A 26515-nucleotide genomic window follows, 5' to 3' on the forward strand; every position below is an offset into this window, starting at 1 on the left:
TAATTCCTTTATATTGGATGCCGCTTTTCAAATAACGAAATTGGCGGCGAAAAACTCAGGTTTTGCTATAGTAGCGCGGAGGGCGCTTTGGCTAAAATCCTGGTCGGCAGATGTGTCGTCCAAGACTAAGTTACTTAATATTCCTTTCAAGGGTAAGACCCTTTTTGGGCCGGAATTGAAGGAAATTATTTCAGACATCACTGGGGGTAAGGGCCATGCCCTCCCACAGGATAGGCCTTTTAAGGCTAAGAACAAGTCTAATTTTCGTTCCTTTCGCAATTTCAGGAACGGACCGGCTAATAACTCCACTGCCGCTAGACAAGAAGGTAACGCGGCCCAGCCCAAACCCGCTTGGAAGCCCATGCAAGGCTGGAACAAGGGTAAACAGACCTAGAAACCTGCTTCTGCTACCAAGACAGCATGAAGGGGTATCCCCCGATCCGTGACCGGATCTGGTAGGGGGCAGACTATCTCTCTTCGCTCAGGCTTGGGCAAGAGATGTTCCGGATCCCTGGGCACTAGAGAGAGTCTCCAAGGGATACCTACTAGAGTTCAAGGGACTTCCTCCAAAGGGAAGATTCCACCTGTCTCGCTTATCTTCAGACCAGATAAAGAAACAGGCATTCTTACATTGTGTAAGAGACCTATCAAAGATGGGAGTGATAAACCCAGTCCCCTCCGGGGAACAAGGTCTAGGTTTTTACTCAAACCTGTTTGTGGTTCCCAAAAAAGAGGGAACTTTCAGGCCAATTCTGGATTTAAAGATATTAAACAAGTTCCTCAGAGTTCCATCCTTCAAAATGGAAACCATTCGGACAATCTTGCCGACAATCCAGCAGGGTCAATATTTGACTACCGTGGATCTAAAGGATGCATATCTGCATATCCCAATCCACAAAACTCATCATCAGTTCCTGAGGTTCGCTTTTCTGGACAAACATTACCAGTTCGTGGCTCTTCCATTCGGTTTAGCCACCGCTCTCAGAATTTTCACAAAGGTGCTAGGGTCCCTTCTAGCGGTCCTAAGGCCGAGGGGCATCGCTGTAGCACCTTATCTAGACGACATCCTAATCAAGCGTCGTCTCTTTCCAAAGCAAGGGCCCACACGGACATTGTGTTGGCTTTTCTCAGATCTCACGGGTGGAAGGTGAACATAGAAAAGAGTTCACTGTCACCGTCCACAAGGGTTCCTTTTCTGGGAACAATAATAGATTCTGTGGAAATGAAGATCTTCCTGACAGAAGTCAGAAAGTTAAAGCTTCTAAATGCTTGTCGAGTTCTTCATTCTATTCCTCAACCCTCCATAGCTCAGTGCATGGAAGTAATAGGACTAATGGTCGCAGCAATGGACGTGGTTTCTTTTGCTCGAATTTATCTAAGACCATTACAACTGTGCATGCTCAATCAGTGGAATGGGGACTATACAGACTTGTCTCCCCAAATTCAAGTAGACCAGGTAACCAGGGACTCACTTCTTTGGTGGTTGACCCAGGATCACCTGTCTCAGGGAATGAGTTTCCGCAGACCAGAGTGGGTCATTGTCACAACCGACGCCAGTCTCTTAGGCTGGGGCGCGGTCTGGGACTCCCTGAAAGCTCAGGGTCTATGGTCTCGGGAAGAGTCGCTTCTCCCGATAAACATTTTGGAACTAAGAGCAATATTCAATGCGCTCCTGGCTTGGCCTCAGCTAGCGGAAGCCAGGTTCATAAGATTTCAGTCGGACAACATAACGACTGTTGCGTACATCAATCATCAGGGGGGAACAAAGAGTTCCCTAGCGATGAAGGAAGTAACCAAGACTGCCATCTATCTGCTATTCACATCCCAGGAGTAGACAACTGGGAGGCGGACTATTTGAGTCGTCAGACTTTCCATCCGGGGGAGTGGGAACTCCCCCCGGAGGTCTTTGCTCAGTTAACCCAATTATGGGGCATTCCAGACATGGATCTAATGGCGTCCCGTCAGAACTTCAAGATTCATTGTTACGGGTCCAGATCCAGGGATCCCAAGGCGATTCTAGTGGATGCATTAGTGGCGCCTTGGTCGTTCAACCTAGCGTATGTGTTTCCACCGTTTCCTCTCCTTCCCAGGCTCATAGCCAGGATCAAACAGGAGAAGGCCTTGGTGATTCTGATAGCTCCTGCGTGGCCACGCAGGACTTGGTATGCAGACCTGGTGAATATGTCATCGGTTCCACCATGGAAGCTACCTTTGAGACAGGATCTTCTAGTACAAGGTCCATTCGAACATCCAAATCTAGTTTCTCTGCAGCTGACTGCTTGGAAATTGAACGCTTGATTTTATCCAAGCGTGGGTTTTCAAATTCTGTGATAGATACTCTGGTCCAAGCCAGAAAACCTGTGACTAGAAAGATTTACCATAAAATATGGAAAAAATATATCTGTTGGTGTGAATCCAAGGGATTCTCCTGGAGTAAGATTAAAATTCCAAAGATTCTCTCCTTTCTCCAAGAAGGTTTGAATAAAGGGTTGTCAGCTAGTTCTCTAAAAGGACAGATTTCTGCTTTATCTGTCTTGTTACACAAGCGATTGGCAGCTGTGCCAGATGTACAAGCTTTTGTTCAGGCTTTGGTTAGGTTGTTTTGCGTACTAAGCCTGGTTTTCTTCCAAAAGTTGTTTCCAACAAGAATATTAACCAGGAAATAGTTGTTCCTTCTCTGTGTCCGAATCCAGTTTCAAAGAAGGAACGTTTATTACACAATTTAGATGTTGTTCGGGCTTTAAAGTTCTATTTAGAAGCAACAAAAGATTTCTTCTGTTAAGTGTGATCAGTCCACGGGTCATCATTACTTCTGGGATATTACTCCTCCCCAACAGGAAGTGCAAGAGGATTCACCCAGCAGAGCTGCATATAGCTCCTCCCCTCTACGTCACTCCCAGTCATTCTCTTGCACCCAACGACTAGATAGGATGTGTGAGAGGACTATTGTGATTATACTTAGTTTTTATCTTCAATCAAGAGTTTGTTATTTTAAAATAGCACCGGAGTGTGTTATTATCTCTCTGGCAGAGTTTGAAGAAGAATCTACCAGAGTTTTTGTTATGATTTTAGCAGGAGTAGTTAAGATCATATTGCTGTTTCTCGGCCATCTGAGGAGAGGTAAACTTCAGATCAGGGGACAGCGGGCAGATGAATCTGCATAGAGGTATGTAGCAGTTTTTATTTTCTGATAATGGAATTGATGAGAAAATCCTGCCATACCGATATAATGTCATGTATGTATACTTTACACTTCAGTATTCTGGGGAATGGTACTTCACTAGAATTACACTGTAAGAAATACATAAAGCTGTTTAATAACTAGAGATTATGTTTAACGTTTTTGCTGGACTATAAAATCGTTTTCATTTACTGAGGTACTGAGTGAATAAATGTTTGGGCACTATTTTTCCACTTGGCAGTTGCTTAATCTGTTTTCTGACAGTTTCTGTTCTCCCTCACTGCTGTGTGTGAGGGGGAGGGGCCGTTTTTTGGCGCTTTTACTACGCATCAAATATTTCAGTCAGCAACTCATTGTATTCCCTGCATGATCCGGTTCATCTCTACAGAGCTCAGGGGTCTTCAAAACTTATTTTGAGGGAGGTAATTTCTCTCAGCAGAGCTGTGAGAATTGTAGTTTGACTGAGATAAAAAACGTTTATTCTGTAATTTGTTTCCTGCTTTCAGAATTTGTTATCTTTGCTAATGGGATTAAACCTTTGCTAAAGTTGTGTTGTTTACAAGGATTGAGGCTATAACTGTTTCAATTTATTAATTTTCAACTGTCATAGATCTTCTGTGCTTCTTAAAGGCACAGTACGTTTTAATATTATTCTAATTGAATTGTATTTCCAAGTTGCAAGTTTATTTGCTAGTGTGTTAAACATGTCTGATTCAGAGGATGATACCTGTGTCATTTGTTGCAATGCCAAAGTGGAGCCCAATAGAAATTTATGTACTAACTGTATTGATGCTACTTTAAATAAAAGTCAATCTGTACAAATTGAACAAATTTCACCAAACAACGAGGGGAGAGTTATGCCGTCTAACTCGCCTCACGTGTCAGTACCTACATCTCCCGCTCAGAGGGAGGTGCGTGATATTGTAGCGCCGAGTACATCTGGGCGGCCATTACAAATCACATTACAGGATATGGCTACTGTTATGACTGAGGTTTTGGCTAAATTACCAGAACTAAGAGGTAAGCGTGATCACTCTGGGGTGAGAACAGAGTGCGCTGATAATATTAGGGCCATGTCAGACACTGCGTCACAGGTGGCAGAACATGAGGACGGAGAACTTCATTCTGTGGGTGACGGTTCTGATCCAAACAGACTGGATTCAGATATTTCAAATTTTAAATTTAAACTGGAAAACCTCCGTGTATTACTAGGGGAGGTGTTAGCGGCTCTGAATGATTGTAACACAGTTGCAATACCAGAGAAAATGTGTAGGTTGGATAAATATTTTGCGGTACCGACGAGTACTGAGGTTTTTCCTATACCTAAGAGACTTACTGAAATTGTTACTAAGGAGTGGGATAGACCCGGTGTGCCGTTCTCACCCCCTCCGATATTTAGAAAAATGTTTCCAATAGACGCCACCACAAGGGACTTATGGCAAACGGTCCCTAAGGTGGAGGGAGCAGTTTCTACCTTAGCTAAGCGTACCACTATCCCGGTGGAGGATAGCTGTGCTTTTTCAGATCCAATGGATAAAAAGTTAGAGGGTTACCTTAAGAAAATGTTTGTTCAACAAGGTTTTATATTGCAACCCCTTGCATGCATTGCGCCGATCACGGCTGCAGCGGCATTCTGGATTGAGTCTCTGGAAGAGAACATTGGTTCAGCTACTCTGGACGACATTACGGACAGGCTTAGAGTCCTTAAACTAGCTAATTCATTCATTTCGGAGGCCGTAGTACATCTTACTAAACTTACGGCGAAGAATTCAGGATTCGCCATTCAGGCACGCAGGGCGCTGTGGCTAAAATCCTGGTCAGCTGATGTTACTTCTAAGTCTAAATTGCTTAATATACCTTTCAAAGGGCAGACCTTATTCGGGCCCGGGTTAAAAGAGATTATCGCTGACATTACAGGAGGTAAAGGCCATGCCCTGCCTCAGGACAAAGCCAAAGTTAAGGCTAGACAGTCTAATTTTCGTTCCTTTCGTAATTTCAAAGCAGGAGCAGCATCAACTTCCTCTGCACCAAAACAGGAAGGAGCTGTTGCTCGCTACAGACAAGGCTGGAAACCTAACCAGTCCTGGAACAAGGGCAAGCAGGCCAGGAAACCTGCTGCTGCCCCTAAAACAGCATGAATTGAGGGCCCCTGATCCGGGATCGGATCTAGTGGGGGGCAGACTTTCTCTCTTGCTTGGGCAAGAGATGTCCAGGATCCCTGAGCGCTAGAGATAATATCTCAGGGATACCTTCTGGACTTCAAATACTCTCCTCCAAGAGAGAGATTTCATCTGTCAAGATTGTCAACAATCCAGACAAAGAAAGAGGCGTTTCTACGCTGCGTACAAGAGCTCTTGTTAATGGGAGTAATCCATCCTGTTCCACGATCGGAACAGGGACAGGGGTTTTACTCAAATCTGTTTGTGGTTCCCAAAAAAGAGGGAACTTTCAGACCAATCCTGGACTTAAAGATCCTAAACAAATTCCTAAGAGTTCCATCGTTCAAGATGGAGACTATTCGGACAATTTTACCTATGATCCAAGAGGGTCAGTACATGACCACTGTAGATTTAAAAGATGCTTACCTTCACATACCGATTCACAAAGATCATTATCGGTACCTAAGGTTTGCCTTCCTAGACAGGCATTACCAGTTTGTGGCTCTTCCATTCGGATTGGCTACAGCTCCAAGAATCTTCACAAAGGTTCTGGGTGCTCTTCTGGCGGTACTAAGACCGCGGGGAATCTCGGTAGCTCCATACCTAGACGACATTCTGATACAAGCTTCAAGCTTTCAAACTGCCAAGTCTCATACAGAGTTAGTGCTGGCATTTCTAAGGTCACATGGATGGAAGGTGAACGAAAAGAAGAGTTCACTCGTTCCACTCACAAGAGTTCCCTTCCTGGGGACTCTTATAGATTCTGTAGAAATGAAGATTTACCTGACAGAGGACAGGCTAACAAGACTTCAAAGTGCTTGCCGCACCCTACATTCCATTCAACACCCGTCAGTGGCTCAATGCATGGAGGTAATCGGCTTAATGGTAGCGGCAATGGACATAGTACCCTTTGCACGCTTACACCTCAGACCACTGCAACTGTGCATGCTAAGTCAGTGGAATGGGGATTACTCAGACTTATCCCCTTCTCTGAATCTGGATCAAGAGACCAGAAATTCTCTTCTATGGTGGCTTTCTCGGCCACATCTGTCCAGGGGGATGCCATTCAGCAGACCAGACTGGACAATTGTAACAACAGACGCCAGCCTTCTAGGTTGGGGTGCCGTCTGGAATTCTCTGAAGGCTCAGGGACAATGGAGTCAGGAGGAGAGTCTCCTGCCAATAAACATTCTGGAATTGAGAGCAGTTCTCAATGCCCTCCTGGCTTGGCCCCAGTTGACAACTCGGGGGTTCATCAGGTTTCAGTCGGACAACATCACAACTGTAGCTTACATCAACCATCAGGGAGGGACAAGAAGCTCCCTAGCTATGATGGAAGTATCAAAGATAATTCTCTGGGCAGAGTCTCACTCTTGCCACCTGTCAGCAATCCACATCCCGGGAGTGGAGAACTGGGAGGCGGATTTCTTAAGTCGTCAGACTTTTCATCCGGGGGAGTGGGAACTTCATCCGGAGGTCTTTGCCCAAATACTGCGACGTTGGGGCAAACCAGAGATAGATCTCATGGCGTCTCGACAGAACGCCAAGCTTCCTCGTTACGGGTCCAGATCCAGGGATCCAGGAGCAGTCCTGATAGATGCTCTGACAGCACCTTGGGACTTCAGGATGGCTTACGTGTTTCCACCCTTCCCATTGCTTCCTCGATTGATTGCCAGAATCAAACAAGAGAGAGCATCAGTGATTCTAATAGCACCTGCGTGGCCACGCAGGACTTGGTATGCAGACCTGGTGGACATGTCATCCTGTCCACCTTGGTCTCTACCTCTGAAACAGGACCTTCTGATACAGGGTCCCTTCAAACATCAAAATCTAACTTCTCTGAAGCTGACTGCTTGGAAATTGAACTCTTGATTTTATCAAGACGTGGGTTTTCTGAGTCAGTTATTGATACCTTAATACAGGCTAGGAAACCTGTTACCAGAAAGATTTACCATAAGATATGGCGTAAATACCTATATTGGTGTGAATCCAAAGGTTACTCTTGGAGTAAGGTTAGGATTCCTAGGATATTGTCTTTTCTACAAGAAGGTTTAGAAAAGGGTTTATCTGCTAGTTCATTAAAGGGACAGATCTCAGCTCTGTCCATTCTGTTACACAAACGTCTGTCAGAAGTTCCTGACGTCCAGGCTTTTTGTCAGGCTTTGACCAGGATTAAGCCCGTGTTTAAAACGGTTGCTCCACCATGGAGTTTAAACCCTGTTCTTAATGTTTTACAGGGCGTTCCGTTTGAACCCCTTCATTCCATTGATATAAAGTTGTTATCTTGGAAAGTTCTATTTTTAATGGCTATTTCCTCGGCTCGAAGAGTCTCTGAATTATCAGCCTTACATTGTGATTCTCCTTATTTGATTTTTCATTCGGATAAGGTAGTCCTGCGTACTAAACCTGGGTTCTTACCTAAGGTAGTTACTAACAGGAATATCAATCAAGAGATTGTTGTTCCTTCTTTATGCCCAAATCCTTCTTCAAAGAAGGAATGTCTACTGCACAACCTGGATGTAGTCAGTGCTCTAAAATTTTACTTACAGGCAACTAAGGAATTTCGACAAACGTCTTCTCTGTTTGTCATTTACTCTGGGCAGAGGAGAGGTCAAAAAGCTTCCGCTACCTCTCTTTCTTTTTGGCTTCGTAGCATAATTCGTTTAGCTTATGAGACTGCTGGACAGCAGCCTCCTGAAAGAATTACAGCTCATTCTACTAGAGCTGTGGCTTCCACTTGGGCCTTCAAGAATGAGGCCTCTGTTGAACAGATTTGCAAGGCTGCAACTTGGTCTTCGCTTCATACTTTTTCCAAATTTTACAAATTTGACACTTTTGCTTCATCGGAGGCTATTTTTGGGAGAAAGGTTCTTCAGGCAGTGGTTCCTTCTGTATAAAGAGCCTGCCTATCCCTCCCGTCATCCGTGTACTTTTGCTTTGGTATTGGTATCCCAGAAGTAATGATGACCCGTGGACTGATCACACTTAACAGAAGAAAACATAATTTATGCTTACCTGATAAATTCCTTTCTTCTGTAGTGTGATCAGTCCACGGCCCGCCCTGTTTTTAAGGCAGGTAAATATTTTTTAATTTATACTCCAGTCACCACTTCACCCTTGGCTTTTCCTTTCTCGTTGGTCCTTGGTCGAATGACTGGGAGTGACGTAGACGGGAGGAGCTATATGCAGCTCTGCTGGGTGAATCCTCTTGCACTTCTGTTGGGGAGGAGTAATATCCCAGAAGTAATGATGACCCGTGGACTGATCACACTACAGAAGAAAGGAATTTATCAGGTAAGCATAAATTATGTTTTTAGACAAACCTCATCTTTGTTTGTCGTTTACTCTGGTAAGAGGAGAGGTCACAAAGCTACTGCTACCTCTCTCTCTTTCTGGCTGAAAAGCATTATCCGATTGGCTTATGAGACTGCCGGACGGCAGCCTCCTGACCGAATCACAGCTCACTCTACCAGGGCTGTGGCTTCCACATGGGCCTACAAGAACGAGGCTTCTGTTGATCAGATATGTAAGGCAGCGACTTGGTCTTCTCTGCACACTTTTGCCAAATTCTACAAATTTAATACTTATGCTTCTTCGGAGGCTATTTTTGGGAGAAAGGTTTTGCAAGCCGTGGTGCCTTCCATTTAGGTATCCTGATTTGCTCCCTCCCTTCATCCGTGTCCTAAAGCTTTGGTATTGGTTCCCACAAGTAATGGATGATGCCGTGGACCGGACACACCAATGTTGGAGAAAACAGAATTTATGCTTACCTGATAAATTACTTTCTCCAACGGTGTATCTGGTCCACGGCCCGCCCTGGTTTTCCTAATCAGGTTGAAAAATTTTTTTTCTTTATACACTACAGTCACCACGGCACCCTATAGTTTCTCCTTTTTCTCCTAACCGTCGGTCGAATGACTGGGGGGCGGAGCCAGAGGGGGAGCTATATGGACAGCTCTTGCTGTGTGCTCTCCTTGCCTTTCCCTGTGGGGGAGAATATTTCCCACAAGTAATGGATGATGCCGTGGACTGGACACACCGTTGGAGAAAGTAATTTATCAGGTAAGCATAAATTCTGTTATTATATTTCGGGCTCTATTTCTAGCTCCTGTAACATTTCTTTTGGAATATTTCCTATGAAGGAATCTTTTTTCCATTTCCCCTGTATGCTTTTCATACTTCTCTTTCAAGTAACAATCCCTGCGTAAATGCAGGAATTGTCCTGTAGCTATGCCTTTAATAAGGTGCTTTGGATGATGGCTAGTGGCCAGAAGCAAACTATTAGTTGCTGTATTTTTGCGATAGTCTTCAGCTGTCAAGACTCCTTTCACATCCACAAAGGATATCTCTTGTTCATCAGACTTTACCGTTAATTTTATGTTAAAATAATTCATATTCAATTCTGTTACAAAAGTACGCAGGCTCTCCAATGTACCGTCCCAAATCACAAAGATATCGTCCACATACCAGAGCCACATTAACGCATGCTTCTCATATAAATCATTGTGGTACACTCTCTCCATCTCCCATGCGCCGAGATGAAGACACGCATAGGTGGGTGCACATGTTGCACCCATTGCGGTACCTCTGATCTGTTGATATATCTTGCCATTGAAACTAAACACATTGTTTTCATGATAAATTGCAGGGATTGAATGACAAAATGAGTGTGGCTCCTGTATGTGGGTCCCCTACTTTTCAAGTAGTTTCTACATGCCTCTATACTAATCCTGTGCGGAATAGAGGAGTATAACCCCTCTACATCTAATGAAACAGGTAAAGCATTTTTAGGGATAGCATTACCATCATTTTTTTAATAGGTCTGCTGTGTCTAAAACATAAGAGGGCATGGTACACAGAAACGGTTTCAAGAAATAGTCCACATCATTTTTTAGATTTTCCATCAAGCTGCCAAAATGCCTAATTGGGCCCAATTTGAACATTTCCACTTAAGAGTGTACTCACTTTTTTGTTGCCAACGATTTAGACATTAATGGCTGTGTGTTGAGTTATTTGGAGGGGACAGCAAATTGACACTGTTATACAGGCTGAACACTCACTACTTTACATTGTAGCAAAGTGTCATTTCTTCAGTGTTGTCACATGGAAAGATATAATAAAATATTTACAAAAATGTGAGGGGTGTACTCACTTTTGTGGGATAGTGTGTGTGTGTATATATATATATATATATATATATATATATATATATATATATATATATATATATATATATATATATATATATATATATATATATATATACAGCGCTCTCAGGTATTTAGTGTAATCACCGTTAGCCAGAAGGATTATAGTGAAAAGCAGGGAACAACAAAAAAGAGAAAGAATCATAGTGTAGTAAGATCACCACTCAGTATCAGTATTGTGAGAATAATTATGCTCACCTTTGTATATCCTCATTAATATGAGGTATACAATACGCTCTTATGGGATATATATCCCCACTGTGATAAAGATGAATGCAGCCCATCTATCTTTAGTATAAAATCAGGACAAGCTTGATAAAATAATACATGAAGTGCTCAGAGTGAAGATATAAAAACAAATTTATTGTTAAAAAATATATAGTTTGGGGCGGAGTCTAGCCACGCTGGAAGATGGCTGCTAGTTAGGAGGGCTCCCATCTCTCACACCGGCACCCAGCATATTCTGAGAGCTTGATCCCTCTTTTCCCCCATCCTATCCTTCCCGTTTGACTTATGTGGCAACCCGACCAAAAAGAGCAACAACCCGGAGTCCTGTCTCTCCTTGCCTGCCTTAATACCTACTGTGGCCTAACTGTGTGTTAAAGGCGAATCCTAGAAGGCAGTTTAGACGATCTGACCGTATAATCGGTCACAAGAAGCCCTGAGTACTCACCTCGGAAAGTCCCGCAATCAGAGAGGAGCCAAGCGTATTGTCACTGAGTGAATCCCCTGGTGAGTAACGCCAAACAAACCCGGAAAGTGAAAGCTCCCAGCAGCGCTGCGCAGCAGCGGTCATGGCGGCTGTATAATAAAGCCGGGAGGTCTGACTTCTCTCTTCACTCCAAACCGCTTAGAGAGCTGCGCAACAGGGCTTACAGTACAGTAAAGAGATCAGGCTAAAGTGCTTTCTGCACATTGCATCTCAATTTTCACTCTCATACTATAGTGCCGATACAGCTCATCATCTTAAAGGCACAGTACACGACCTGATCAGAGGCACTACAAATAAAGATTCCCTGACACTATACAGCAATTTCTCCCTATATTAAAAGCATTTCAATAAAGACATAGATATTGGAAACTAGAGTCACACCTCACTACTGCAAACTGTATTACCTGCTCAGGACTCAGGCAGCAAGTTAAGAATTCCAATCTCCTCATATTCTGCCACCACTCTGTTAATTATATATGTGTGATGCCTTGTAAAAGGCAAAACAAAGGGGATAAGATTATACCTTCAAAGACACTTAATCAATATTTAAAACCCCGTGAAATTCAGACTATCACATATACAGGAGATAACACTGAAGAGCTATCAGATATGGCAGCCCCAGCTCAATGCAAGGACACCGACCACAGCTCTTACTTGACCAAGAATGATATCTTACACCTGTCGTCTAAGGATGATATTAAAGTGGTGCTTCACGAAATGCGAACCCTGTTTGGGGACTTAGGGAAAGATATAGGGGCTATCGACAAAAGAGTAGACATGTGCACCGCTAAAAAATTCGGTTCGTTTTCGGTTCTGATCGATTCGGACTTTTAGAATTTCGTTTCGGATCGAATCTGATTCGGCAAAATTTGAATAAATTCGTTTCGGATTTATTCGGATCCGAATAAATTCGTTTCGGATTTATTCGGATTCGGCTGAATTCGGTTCTATTCCGTTCCGAAATTCGGTATGTTTTTAGTACACTAACACCCATTTAGTACACTAAGTCACTAACACCCATAAACTACCTATGAACCACTAAACCGAGGCCCCCCCACATCGCAAACCCTATAATAACATTATTTAACCCCTAATCTGCCGATCGGATATCGCCGCAACCTACATTATAGCTATTAACCCCTAATCTGCTGTCCCTAACACCGCCGACCCCTACATTATAGTTATTAACCCCTAATCTGCCTCCCCCAACGTCGCCGCAATCTAACTACAAGTATTAACCCCTAATCTGCCGACCCGATATCGCCGCCGCCTACATTATAGCTATTAACCCCTAATCTGCTGTCCCTAACACCGCCGACCCCTACATTATAGTTATTAACCCCTAATCTGCCTCCCCCAACGTCGCCGCAATCTAACTACAAGTATTAACCCCTAATCTGCCGACCGAATATCGCCGCCGCCTACATTATAGCTATTAACCCCTAACCTGCTGTCCCTAACACCGCCGACCCCTACATTATAGTTATTAACCCCTAATCTGCCTCCCCCAACGTCGCCGCAATCTAACTACAAGTATTAACCCCTAATCTGCCGACCGCAAATCGCCGCCACTATAATAAATGTATTAACCCCTAAACCGCCGCACTCCCGCCTCGCAAACACTATAATACATTTTATTAACCCCTAATCTGCCCTCCCTAACATCGCCGCTACCTACCTACAATTATTAACCCCTAATCTCCCGCCCCCATCGTCGCCGCTACTATAATAAGGTTATTAACCCCTAAAGCTAAGTCTAACCCTAACACTAACACCCCCTAACTTAAATATAATTTAAATAAAACGAAATAAGTTTACTATAGTTAAATAAATGAATCATATTTAAAACTAAAGACTTACCTGTAAAATAAACCCTAAGATAGCTGCAATATAACTAATAGTTACATTGTAGCTATTTTAGCATTTATTTTTATTTTACAGGCAACTTTGTATTTATTTTAACTAGGTACAATAGTTATTAAATAGTTATTAACTATTTAATAACTACCTAGCTAAAATAAATACAAATTTACCTGTAAAATAAATCCTAACCTAAGTTACACTAACACCTAACACTACACTATCATTAAATTAACTAAATAAATGAATCATATTTAAAACAAAATACTTACCTGTAAAATAAACCCTAATATAGCTGCAATATAACTAATAGTTACATTGTAGCTATTTTAGCATTTATATTTATTTTACAGGCAACTTTGTATTTATTTTAACTAGGTACAAAAGCTATTAAATAGTTATTGACTAATTAATAGCTACCTAGTTAAAATAATTACAAAATTACCTGTAAAATAAATCCTAACCTAAGTTACAATTAAACCTAACACTACACTGTCATTAAATAAATTAACTACAAGTACCTACAATTATCTACAATTAAATAAACTAAAGTACAAAACCCCCCCACTAAATTACAAAAAAAAACAAACACTAAATTACAAAAAATAAAAAAATATTACAAGAATTTTAAACTAATTACACCTAATCTAAGCCCCCTAATAAAATAACAAAGCCCCCCAAAATAAAAAAAATGCCCTACCCTATACTAAATTACAAAAGTTAACAGCTCTATTACCTTACCAGCCCTGAACAGGGCCCTTTGCGGGGCATGCCCCAAAGAAAACAGCTCTTTTGCCTGTAAAAAAAAAAACACAATCCCCCCCCCACATTACAACCCACCACCCACATACCCCTACTCTAACCCAAACCCCCCTTAAATAAACCTAACACTACCCCCCTGAAGATCTCCCTACCTTGAGTCGTGTTCACCCAGCCGGGCCGAAGTCTTCATCCGATGGGGCAGAAGAGGACATCCAGACCGGCAGAAGTCTTCATCCAAGCTGGGCAAGAAGAGGTCTTCCATCCATCATACAAGTACCAAAATACAAACAAACACTAAATTACAAAAAATAATAAAATATTACAATAATTTTAAACTAATTACACCTAATCTAAGCCCCCTACTAGCTATTAATATAGCTTCAATATAACTAATAGTTACATTGTAGCTATTTTAGGATTTATATTTATTTTACAGGCAACTTTGTATTTATTTTAACTAGGTACAATAGCTATTAAATAGTTAATAACTATTTAATAACTACCTAGCTAAAATAAATACAAATTTACCTGTAAAATAAATCATAACCTAAGTTACAATTACACCTAACACTACACTATCATTAAATTAACTAAATAAATGAATCCTATATAAAACTAAAGACTTACCTGTAAAATAAACCCTAATATAGCTGCAATATAACTAATAGTTACATTGTAGCTATTTTAGCATTTATATTTATTGTACAGGCAACTTTGTATTTATTTTAACTAGGTACAATAGCTATTAAATAGATATTTACTGTTTAATAGCTACCTAGTTAAAATAATTACAAAATTACCTGTAAAATAAATCCTAACCTAAGTTACAATTAAACCTAACACTACACTATCATTAAATAAATTAACTACAAGTACCTACAATTAAATACAATTAAAAAACTAAACTAAAGTACAACCCCCCCCCACTAAATTACAAAAAATAAAAAAATATTACAAGAATTTTAAACTAATTACACCTAATCTAAGCCCCCTAATAAAATAACAAAGCCCCCCAAAATAAAAAAAATGCCCTACCCTATACTAAATTACAAAAGTTAACAGCTCTATTACCTTACCAGCCCTGAACAGGGCCTTTTGCGGGGCATGCCCCAAAGAAAACAGCTCTTTTGCCTGTAAAAAAAAACACAATCCCCCCCCCCCACATTACAACCCACCACCCACATACCCCTACTCTAACCCAAACCCCCCTTAAATAAACCTAACACTACCCCCCTGAAGATCTCCCTACCTTGAGTCGTGTTCACCCAGCCGGGCCGAAGTCTTCATCCGATGGGGCAGAAGAGGACATCCAGACTGGCAGAAGTCTTCATCCAAGCGGGGCAAGAAGAGGTCTTCCATCCATCAGAAAAGTACAAAAAAACAAACAAACAAACACTAAATTAGCAAAAATAATAAAATATTGCAATAATTTTAAACTAATTACACCTAATCTAAGCCCCCTACTAGCTATTAATATAGCTACAATATAACTAATAGTTACATTGTAGCTATTTTAGGATTTATATTTATTTTACAGGCAACTTTGTATTTATTTTAACTAGGTACAATAGCTATTAAATAGTTAATAACTACCTAGCTAAAATAAATACAAATTTACCTGTAAAATAAACCCTAACCTAAGTTACAATTACACCTAACACTACACTGTCATTAAATTAACTAAATAAATTAATCCTATATAAAACTAAATACTTACCTGTAAAATAAACCCTAATATAGCTACAATATAACTAATAGTTACATTGTAGCTATTTTAGCATTTATATTTATTTTACAGGCAACTTTGTATTTATTTTAACTAGGTACAATAGCTATTAAATAGTTATTGACTAATTAATAGCTACCTAGTTAAAATAATTACAAAATTACCTGTAAAATAAATCCTAACCTAAGTTACTATTAAACCTAACACTACACTATCATTAAATAAATTAACTACAAGTACCTACAATTAAATACAATGAAATAAACTAAACTAAAGTACAAAAAAAACAAACACTAAATTACAAAAAATAAAAAAAATTACAAGAATTTTAAACTAATTACACCTAATCTAAGCCCCCTAATAAAATAACAAAGCCCCCCAAAATAAAAAAATGCCCTACCCTATACTAAATTACAAAAGTTAACAGCTCTATTACCTTACCAGCCCTGAACAGGGCCTTTTGCGGGGGCATGCCCCAAAGAAAACAGCTCTTTTGCCTGTAAAAAAAAACACAATACCCCCCCCCCACATTACAACCCACCACCCACATACCCCTACTCTAACCCAAACCCCCCTTAAATAAACCTAACACTACCCCCCTGAAGATCTCTCTACCGTGTCTTCACCCAGCGGGCCGAAGTCTTCATCCGATGGGGCAGAAGAGGACATCCAGACCGGCAGAAGTCTTCATCCAAGCGGGGCAAGAAGAGGTCTTCCATCCATCAGAAGTCTTGATCCAGGCGGCATCTTCTCTGTTCATCCATCCGGAGCGGAGCGGCAGCATCCTGAAGACATCCCACGCAGAGCATCCTCTTCTTTCTTGATCCGACGACTAGGTGACTGTACCTTTAAGTGACGTCATCCAAGATGGCGTCCCTTGAATTCCGATTGGCTGATAGGATTCTATCAGCCAATCGGAATTAAGGTAGGAAAAATCTGATTGGCTGATTCAATCAGCCAATCAGATTCAAGTTCAATCCGATTGGCTGATCCAATCAGCCAATCAGATTGAGCTCGCATTCTATTGGCTGATCGGAACAGCCAATAGAATGCGAGGTCAATCTGATTGGCTGATTCCATCAGCCAATCGGATTGAACTTGAATCTGATTGGCTGATTAAATCAGCCAATCAGATTTTTCCTACCTTAATTCCGATTGGCTGATAGAATCCTATCAGCCAATCGGAATTCAAGGGACGCCATCTTGGATGACGTCACTTAAAGGTACAGTCACCTAGTCGTCGGATCAAGAAAGAAGAGGATGCTCTGCGTGGGATGTCTTCAGGATGCTGCCGCTCCGCTCCGGATGGATGAACAGAGAAGATGCCACCTGGATCAAGACTTCTGATGGATGGAAGACCTCTTCTTGCCCCGCTTCGATGAAGACTTCTGCCGGTCTGGATGTCCTCTTCTGCCCCATCGGATGAAGACTTCGGCCCGGCTGGGTGAAGACACGGTAGAGAGATCTTCAGGGGGGTAGTGTTAGGTTTATTTAAGGGGGGTTTGGGTTAGAGTAGGGGTATGTGGGTGGTGGGTTGTAATGTGGGGGGGGGATTGTGTTTTTTTTACAGGCAAAAGAGCTGTTTTCTTTGGGGCATGCCCCCGCAAAAGGCCCTTTTAAGGGCTGGTAAGGTAATAGAGCTGATTACTTTTGTAATTTAGTATAGGGTAGGGCATTTTTTTTATTTTGGGGGGCTTTGTTATTTTATTAGGGGGCTTAGATTAGGTGTAATTAGTTTAAAATTCTTGTAATATTTTTTTATTTTTTGTAATTTAGTGTTTGTTTTTTTTTTACTTTAGTTTAGTTTATTTCATTGTATTTAATTGTAGGTACTTGTAGTTAATTTATTTAATGATAGTGTAGTGTTAGGTTTAATAGTAACTTAGGTTAGGATTTATTTTACAGGTAATTTTGTAATTATTTTAACTAGGTAGCTATTAATTAGTCAATAACTATTTAATAGCTATTGTACCTAGTTAGAATAAATACAAAGTTGCCTGTAAAATAAATATAAATGCTAAAATAGCTACAATGTAACTATTAGTTATATTGTAGCTATATTAGGGTTTATTTTACAGGTAAGTATTTAGTTTTATATAGGATTAATTTATTTAGTTAATTTAATGACAGTGTAGTGTTAGGTGTAATTGTAACTTAGGTTAGGGTTTATTTTACAGGTAAATTTGTATTTATTTTAGCTAGGTAGTTATTAACTATTTAATAGCTATTGTACCTAGTTAAAATAAATACAAAGTTGCCTGTAAAATAAATATAAATCCTAAAATAGCTACAATGTAACTATTAGTTATATTGTAGCTATATTAATAGCTAGTATGGGGCTTAGATTAGGTGTAATTAGTTTAAAATTATTGTAATATTTTATTATTTTTGCTAATTTAGTGTTTGTTTGTTTTTTTGTACTTTTCTGATGGATGGAAGACCTCTTCTTGCCCCGCTTGGATGAAGACTTCTGCCGGTCTGGATGTCCTCTTCTGCCCCATCGGATGAAGACTTCGGCCCGGCTGGGTGAACACGACTCAAGGTAGGGAGATCTTCAGGGGGGTAGTGTTAGGTTTATTTAAGGGGGGTTTGGGTTAGAGTAGGGGTATGTGGGTGGTGGGTTGTAATGTGGGGGGAGGGATTGTGGGTTTTTTTTACAGGCAAAAGAGCTGTTTTCTTTGGGGCATGCCCCGCAAAGGGCCCTGTTCAGGGCTGGTAAGGTAATAGAGCTGTTAACTTTTGTAATTTAGTATAGGTTAGGGCATTTTTTTTATTTTGGGGGGCTTTGTTATTTTATTAGGGGGCTTAGATTAGGTGTAATTAGTTTAAAATTCTTGTAATATTTTTTTATTTTTTGTAATTTAGTGGGGGGGGGTTTGTACTTTAGTTTAGTTTTTTTAATTGCATTTAATTGTAGGTACTTGTAGTTAATTTATTTAATGATAGTGTAGTGTTAGGTTTAATTGTAACTTAGGTTAGGATTTATTTTACAGGTAATTTTGTAATTATTTTAACTAGGTAGCTATTAAATAGTCAATATCTATTTAATAGCTATTGAACCTAGTTAAAATGAATACAAAGTTGCCTGTACAATAAATATAAATGCTAAAATAGCTACAATGTAACTATTAGTTATATTGCAGCTATATTAGGGTTTATTTTACAGGTAAGTCTTTAGTTTTATATAGGATTCATTTATTTAGTTAATTTAATGATAGTGTAGTGTTAGGTGTAATTGTAACTTAGGTTATGATTTATTTTACAGGTAAATTTGTATTTATTTTAGCTAGGTAGTTATTAAATAGTTATTAACTATTTAATAACTATTGTACCTAGTTAAAATAAATACAAAGTTGCCTGTAAAATACATATAAATCCTAAAATAGCTACAATGTAACTATTAGTTATATTGAAGCTATATTAATAGCTAGTAGGGGGCTTAGATTAGGTGTAATTAGTTTAAAATTATTGTAATATTTTATTATTTTTGGTAATTTAGTGTTTGTTTGTATTTTGGTACTTGTATGATGGATGGAAGACCTCTTCTTGCCCCGCTTGGATGAAGACTTCTGTCGGTCTGGATGTACTCTTCTGCCCCATCGGATGAAGACTTCGGCCCGGCTGGGTGAACACGACTCAAGGTAGGGAGATCTTCAGGGGGGTAGTGTTAGGTTTATTTAAGGGGGGTTTGGGTTAGAGTAGGGGTATGTGGGTGGTGGGTTGTAATGTGGGGGGGGGATTGTGTTTTTTTTTTACAGGCAAAAGAGCTGTTTTCTTTGGGGCATGCCCCGCAAAGGGCCCTGTTCAGGGCTGGTAAGGTAATAGAGCTGTTAACTTTTGTAATTTAGTATAGGGTAGGGCATTTTTTTTTATTTTGGGGGGCTTTGTTATTTTATTAGGGGGCTTAGATTAGGTGTAATTAGTTTAAAATTCTTGTAATATTTTTTTATTTTTTGTAATTTAGTGTTTGTTTTTTTTTGTAATTTAGTGGGGGGGTTTTGTACTTTAGTTTATTTAATTGTAGATAATTGTAGTTAATTTATTTAATGACAGTGTAGTGTTAGGTTTAATTGTAACTTAGGTTAGGATTTATTTTACAGGTAATTTTGTAATTATTTTAACTAGGTAGCTATTAATTAGTCAATAACTATTTAATAGCTATTGTACCTAGTTAAAATAAATACAAAGTTGTCTGTAAAATAAATATAAATGCTAAAATAGCTACAATGTAACTATTAGTTATATTGCAGCTATATTAGGGTTTATTTTACAGGTAAGTATTTTGTTTTAAATATGATTCATTTATTTAGTTAATTTAATGATAGTGTAGTGTTAGGTGTTAGTGTAACTTAGGTTAGGATTTATTTTACAGGTAAATTTGTATTTATTTTAGCTAGGTAGTTATTAAATAGTTATTAACTATTTAATAACTATTGTACCTAGTTAAAATAAATACAAAGTTGCCTGTAAAATAAATATAAATGCTAAAATAGCTACAAAGTAACTATTAGTTATATTGCAGCTATATTAGGGTTTATTTTACAGGTAAGTCTTTAGTTTTAAATAGGATTAATTTATTTAACTATAGTAAACTTATTTCGTTTTATTTAAATTATATTTAAGTTAGTGGGTGTTAGTGTTAGGGTTAGACTTAGCTTTAGGGGTTAATAACCTTATTATAGTAGCGGCGACGATGGGGGCGGGAGATTAGGGGTTAATAATTGTAGGTAGTTGGCGGCGATGTTAGAGAGGGCAGATTAGGGGTTAATAAAATGTATTATAGTGTTTGCGAGGCGGGAGTGCGGCGGTTTAGGGGTTAATACATTTATTATAGTGGCGGCGATTTGCGGTCGGCAGATTAGGGGTTAATACTTGTAGTTAGATTGCGGCGACGTTGGGGGAGGCAGATTAGGGGTTAATAACTATAATGTAGGGGTCGGCGGTGTTAGGGACAGCAGGTTAGGGGTTAATAGTTATAATGTAGGCGGCGGCGATTTGCGGTCGGCAGATTAGGGGTTAATACTTGTAGTTAGATTGCGGCGACGTTGGGGGGGGCAGATTAGGGGTTAATAACTATAATGTAGGGGTCGGCGGTGTTAGGGACAGCAGATTAGGGGTTAATAGCTATAATGTAGGCGGCGGCGATATCGGGTCGGCAGATTAGGGGTTAATACTTGTAGTTAGATTGCGGCGACGTTGGGGGGGCAGATTAGGGGTTAATAACTATAATGTAGGGGTCGGCGGTGTTAGGGACAGCAGATTAGGGGTTAATAGCTATAATGTAGGCGGCGGCGATATCGGGTCGGCAGATTAGGGGTTAATACTTGTAGTTAGATTGCGGCGACGTTGGGGGAGGCAGATTAGGGGTTAATAACTATAATGTAGGGGTCGGCGGTGTTAGGGACAGCAGATTAGGGGTTAATAGTTATAATGTAGGCGGCGGCGATATTCGGTCGGCAGATTAGGGGTTAATACTTGTAGTTAGATTGCGGCGACGTTGGGGGGGGCAGATTAGGGGTTAATAACTATAATGTAGGGGTCGGCGGTGTTAGGGACAGCAGATTAGGGGTTAATAGTTATAATGTAGGCGGCGGCGATATCGGGTCGGCAGATTAGGGGTTAATAAAATAATGCAGGTGTCAGCGATAGCGGAGGCAGCAGATTAGGGGTTAATAAGTGTTAGATTAGGGGTGTTTAGAGGGTACATGTTAGGGTGTTAGGTGCAGACTTAGTGTTTCCCCATAGGAAACAATGGGGCTGCGGTGTTAGTTTTTTTTCAGCCGAAACTCCCATTGTTTCCTATGGGGAAATGCCGAATCTTAACGAGCTAATTCGGATTTATTCGGAGATACGGCAGCTATTTCGGATTCATTCGGTAGATTCGGAAGTATTTTAATTCGGAAATCCGAATCGATCCGAATCTCCGAATTTACCGAATTTACCGAATTTCCGAATTAATCCGAAACGAACCGCACATGTCTACAAAAGAGTTTCCTCTCTGGAAACAAGACAAAAGACCATTCAGACAGAAGTTCGCACAAGTTCCTTAATCATTCAAGAACAAGATAGTAAGATAAATGCTTTATCTGAAAAGATGGAGGACTTGGAAAACCGATGTCGTCGAAACAACCTCAGAATAAGAGGTGTCTCTGAAACAATCTTTCCCCCAGCAATAGAGGGATACCTCCAGGCTCTTTTTAGAGTGATAAAGGACAACCCCTCAGCAGATGATATCCAAATCGAAAGAGCTCATAGAGCCATCAGACCAAAACCCCCTCCTAAAGCACCGCCCAGAGACATAATCGTAAAGTTCCTTAAATATAAAGATAAGGAGGAACTTCTACGTTTTGCAAGAGACAAACACCCCATTACGCATGCAGGGGAGGAGATTCAACTCTTCACGGACTTATCTCCCATCACCTTACAAAAGAGAAGGGAGTTATCTCACATCACTTCCACCCTGAAAAGCAACAAAGTTAAATACAGATGGGGCTTCCCGGTCTCCTTGATCGCCACATATAACAACAAAACAGCTGTCTACAGACCAGGAATGGATGCTACCCCCTTCTTCATGGAACTTGGCATACCCTGGAACTCAGATAACAACTTATCTAGACAGAGACCAACAGATGAAGATTCCAGCATGGAGACTCCAGGCGCCAGCACCAACATCACCTGACTATGTTGCTTAAGATCTACTCTAATTAGATGAACCATCCAAGGCGAAATCCCAAGATCTCTTCCTTGGAGAAGTTTGGATCTCCTTAAATTGTATCCTTTTCCTGTTCATGCAAGTCTTCACTCTAATTGATTAACTAAACAATATGCTAGATAAATCTTTTTTGTCATCATAGACATATAGCAAAACTAGACTTCTACCACACAGAATCCTTGTGCTTGGAGGTTAAGGAGACAATCTCTATAGCAGGGTAACCCCCTATTTAGTTCAGATGGGACACCTACAAGTTTTAAGTTTATTGTTTACTGTTTTTACCCTGTTGATGTTGATACTGTTTAATATGTTGTTTACTATGCTCTTACTAGTGTTCAAGTGCTTCTCAGATGTTCTGTCTGTCTGTGATGGCATTCATCCATCTCGTTTTAGCAAGACAAACTCACCCATGCTATCTCCAAGACCACGTTATGTACACTGCACTTGATATCTTATAAAGCCATTCATTGACGCAAAAGGTTCTGTGATTATAATATGTTTTTGCTAACTCTCTTCGGAAATCTAGATTATGCATGAAGGTATTGTTTTAGAATGATAAGAAAATATCATGGTCTTTATATAATATTACAAGGATACCCTAACGATAACTATTTTCAAATACTAACTGAGACCTTTAGTAAAACTTCTATACTATACCATTGCTATAGCCTGACAGGCAGTTATTTATCTCACTGAATAGGGCCTTACCTTAGTTTTAGCCCCGGAAAGGTCTGTCCACCAACTGACCGTCCCTTATAGTAACAGAAGACCCATAACAAAGATTTCACCGCTTATTAGAGTTAAATCGGATTTACATTCAATGTTCCCTTTACACATAGAACCTCCTTGACCTCCCTTTCCCCTCTCCCCTTCCTCTCTCCCCCATAAACCTCATCCCCCCCTTATCATTTCCCTATTCCCCTCTCCCCATCTCCTCTTCCCTTCTACTCTCAGAAGTAACATTGATCAGCTCATTGAAAATAATCATCTTGCCGGTGACAGAGATACTTCCCCTACTTGAACTTCTTTTCACAACTTTTTTTACCTCAAGACAGACTTGTTTTGAGGAATAACACACACAATCTTCTCCCCCCTCCCTTTCACTCTAAACCCTTCCTATCTTTATCTTCTTTAACCCTTCCTAGCCTCTACTGACTCTTATCCCCCCTCCTCCTTTTCTTTCTTTTACTTTACCCATACTTTTCTACCTCCCTCTTTTTTTTTTTTTTTTTTTTTTTTTTTTTTTTTCTCCCCATCCTTGACCTTCCCCCTATCTCATAATCAGAATGCAGACAAGACTCAGTAAATTTCAGGAACACTCCTTCCAGTTAACATCAATCAATGCCAAGGGGCTTAATTCCCCAGGCAAACGTTCTATAGCTATCAAGGAATTAAATAAGCTTAATACACATATCCTCATGATTCAAGAAACTCACTTCAGAAAAGGCAGGGAACCCCGTTGGACCCCTCAACCTTACTCATTCACATGTTTTGCCTCAAGTACATGCAAGAAAGGGGGAGTGGGTATACTAATACACAAAACCTTGCCTCTCCAAATCACAAACACAATCAAAGACCCGGAGGGCCGTTACATACTCCTAGTTGGCTTACTCTTTGGTCAACACATCACACTCCTTAACATCTATGCGCCAAACCAAACTTAGGGTGCCTTTTTTAAAAAAATTGCTAACCTACTTCTTGACCATGCTATGGGCGTGGTATTCCTCGCCGGAGACTTTAACATCTCACTTGACCCACTGTTGGACGCCTCTAGAGGCGTTTCCAATATCCCCAAAGCTACCCTTAAAACGGTAAAAAACTCCTTTACTGCAGTGTCTCTCCACGATGTCTGGAGAATCCTAAACCCCAAAGTAAAGGATTATACATTCTACTCTTCTCCCCATGACTGTTACACGCGAATAGATTATATTTTTTCAGACTCCAATGGCCTTTCTCTCATTGATCAATGTAGCATAGGAAATATCACCTGGTCAGACCACGCCCCCGTCACCTGCTCTATCACTTGGCCTGATCTACCCATAGTGTCTAGAACATGGAAATTAGATGATAACCTCCTTGACAATCCCCTAATATTAGAAGAAATTGAAAAAAGCCTAACAGAATACTTCACACTTAACAATAATACCTCCTCCTCTCCCATAATAGAATGGGAAGCCCATAAGACAGTAATAAGGGGAATACTAATTAAACATAAAGCAAAAGTAAATAGACAATCTAGAGAACTGTATACAAATCTACTTACTAAGATAAACACACTGGAATCCCAACATAAAACAGACTTAAACAACCAGGACATCAGACAGAACCTTACCCAAGCCAGAACGGAACTTAAACAGTATTTAACTAAAACTTACCAACGCAACGCCCTACACATTAAACAATACTACTATGAGGGGGGAAACAAACCCGGAAAAATCCTGGCGAGGAGCCTTCGTAGAAAGCAACTCTCAACTTACACACACTCCCTACAAACACAAGATGGTCAGACTGTGCACGATAGTAAACTTATAGCTTCCACTTTCAGGGATTATTATAAAACACTATATAACATTGATAGTTCTGAAACCCCTTCCAACCCCAATGAAATGCTGCCCCATTGCAAAGACAACATCCAAGACTATTTCAAAGACCTCAACCTTCCCTCCTTAAACATTGAAGCTAAAAAATATCTAGAATCCCCCATAACTACTGAGGAAATTCTACAGGCAATAAAAGATGTTCCCTCTGGTAAGAGCCCAGGCCCGGATGGATTTTCCTCTAGATACTACAAAAAATTCAAAGACATTCTCTCCCCCCCCTTGCTTAAAATCTTTAATGACCTTAGAGATAATCCCTCCCTTTCCAGATCACTCCTTGAGGCCCATATCTCTGTCATCCCTAAACCTGGAAAATCAACTACTAAACCGGAGAATTATCGGCCTATCTCACTAATTAATAATGATATGAAGCTGCTGGCTAAGATTCTCGCCAACAGATTGAATAGATTCTTGCCCGAACTTATTGATAAAGATCAGGTAGGGTTTGTGCCCGGGCGTGAAGCCCGCGACAACACCATTAAAATCTTACAACTCATTAACCATGCAAAATTCACAGACACCCCCATGGTGTTATTAGCAACAGATGCGGAAAAGGCCTTCGACAGGGTCAGATGGTCTTTCCTGCGAGGCGCAATGATTGAGATGGGCATCCCAGAACCTTTCCTAAATATGACTATGGCCCTATACTCTTTCCCAAACGCCAGAATTAGAATTAATGGCACCCTGTCTGACTTCTTTACTATTAGTAACGGCACCAGACAAGGTTGTCCCTTGTCGCCACTCCTTTTTGCTATTTCTATGGAGGTCTTAGCGCAAAAAATACGAGCTAACAAGGTAATTAGGGGAATAATGGTAGGTGATAAGGAACATAAACAAGCCCTATTTGCAGATGATGCCCTTTTTTCTCTTACAGAAGCTGAAAATTCTGTCCCGGAACTGCTTGCCGAATTAGACCGATATGGCAAAGTTTCTAATTTTAAATTGAATATCACTAAATCCGAGTTACTGAACATAAACACTCCCCCTGAGGCTATACAAAGCATAAGAAACTCGTATGCTATTCCCATTGCACAGAAAAAACTGAAGTACTTGGGGATATTTCTAACTCCCTCGCTGCAAGATTTATTTAAATACAATTATAATACATTAAAAAATGACATAATACGAGATCTAACGATTTGGAAAAACAAACATATCTCATGGCTTGGCAGAGTGGGAGTTTTAAAGATGAACGTTCTTCCAAGGATTTTATATCTATTACAAACTGTTCCTATCTCGCTGCCACTAAGTTATATCAAACAAATTCAGAACACTTTCGAACAGTATATTTGGGGAGGTTCTAAACCGAGATTACCCAAAAAAACCATGTACCTCCCTAGGGATCGAGGGGGTCTGGGAGTTCCAAACCTGTTGGCATACAAACAAGCTATAACGCTACAACATATTGCCGAATGGTCTCACAATACTACTAATAAAGCCTGGGTTCAGATGGACAGGCAATTTTTTAAATTGAACAATGTCGCATCTCTGGTCTGGACCACTCCTCAAAAGAGACCTAAAATTCTGCAGCAGTATCAGATCACAGCAGACATTTTGTCAGACTGGGACAAGATATTGGCTACTACTACCCACATATCC

General features: G+C 40.3%; 1 protein-coding gene across 2 annotated transcripts in view; it reads right to left on the reverse strand.

The window, feature by feature from the left end:
* Positions 1 to 26515, reverse strand: part of WAS (WASP actin nucleation promoting factor) — a 267895-nt gene that overhangs the window by 25759 nt on the left and 215621 nt on the right. The gene's annotated exons all lie outside the window — the stretch shown is intronic.

The sequence above is a fragment of the Bombina bombina genome, chromosome 12, assembly GCF_027579735.1.
Source record: "Bombina bombina isolate aBomBom1 chromosome 12, aBomBom1.pri, whole genome shotgun sequence".
Taxonomy (NCBI): Eukaryota; Metazoa; Chordata; class Amphibia; order Anura; family Bombinatoridae; genus Bombina; species Bombina bombina.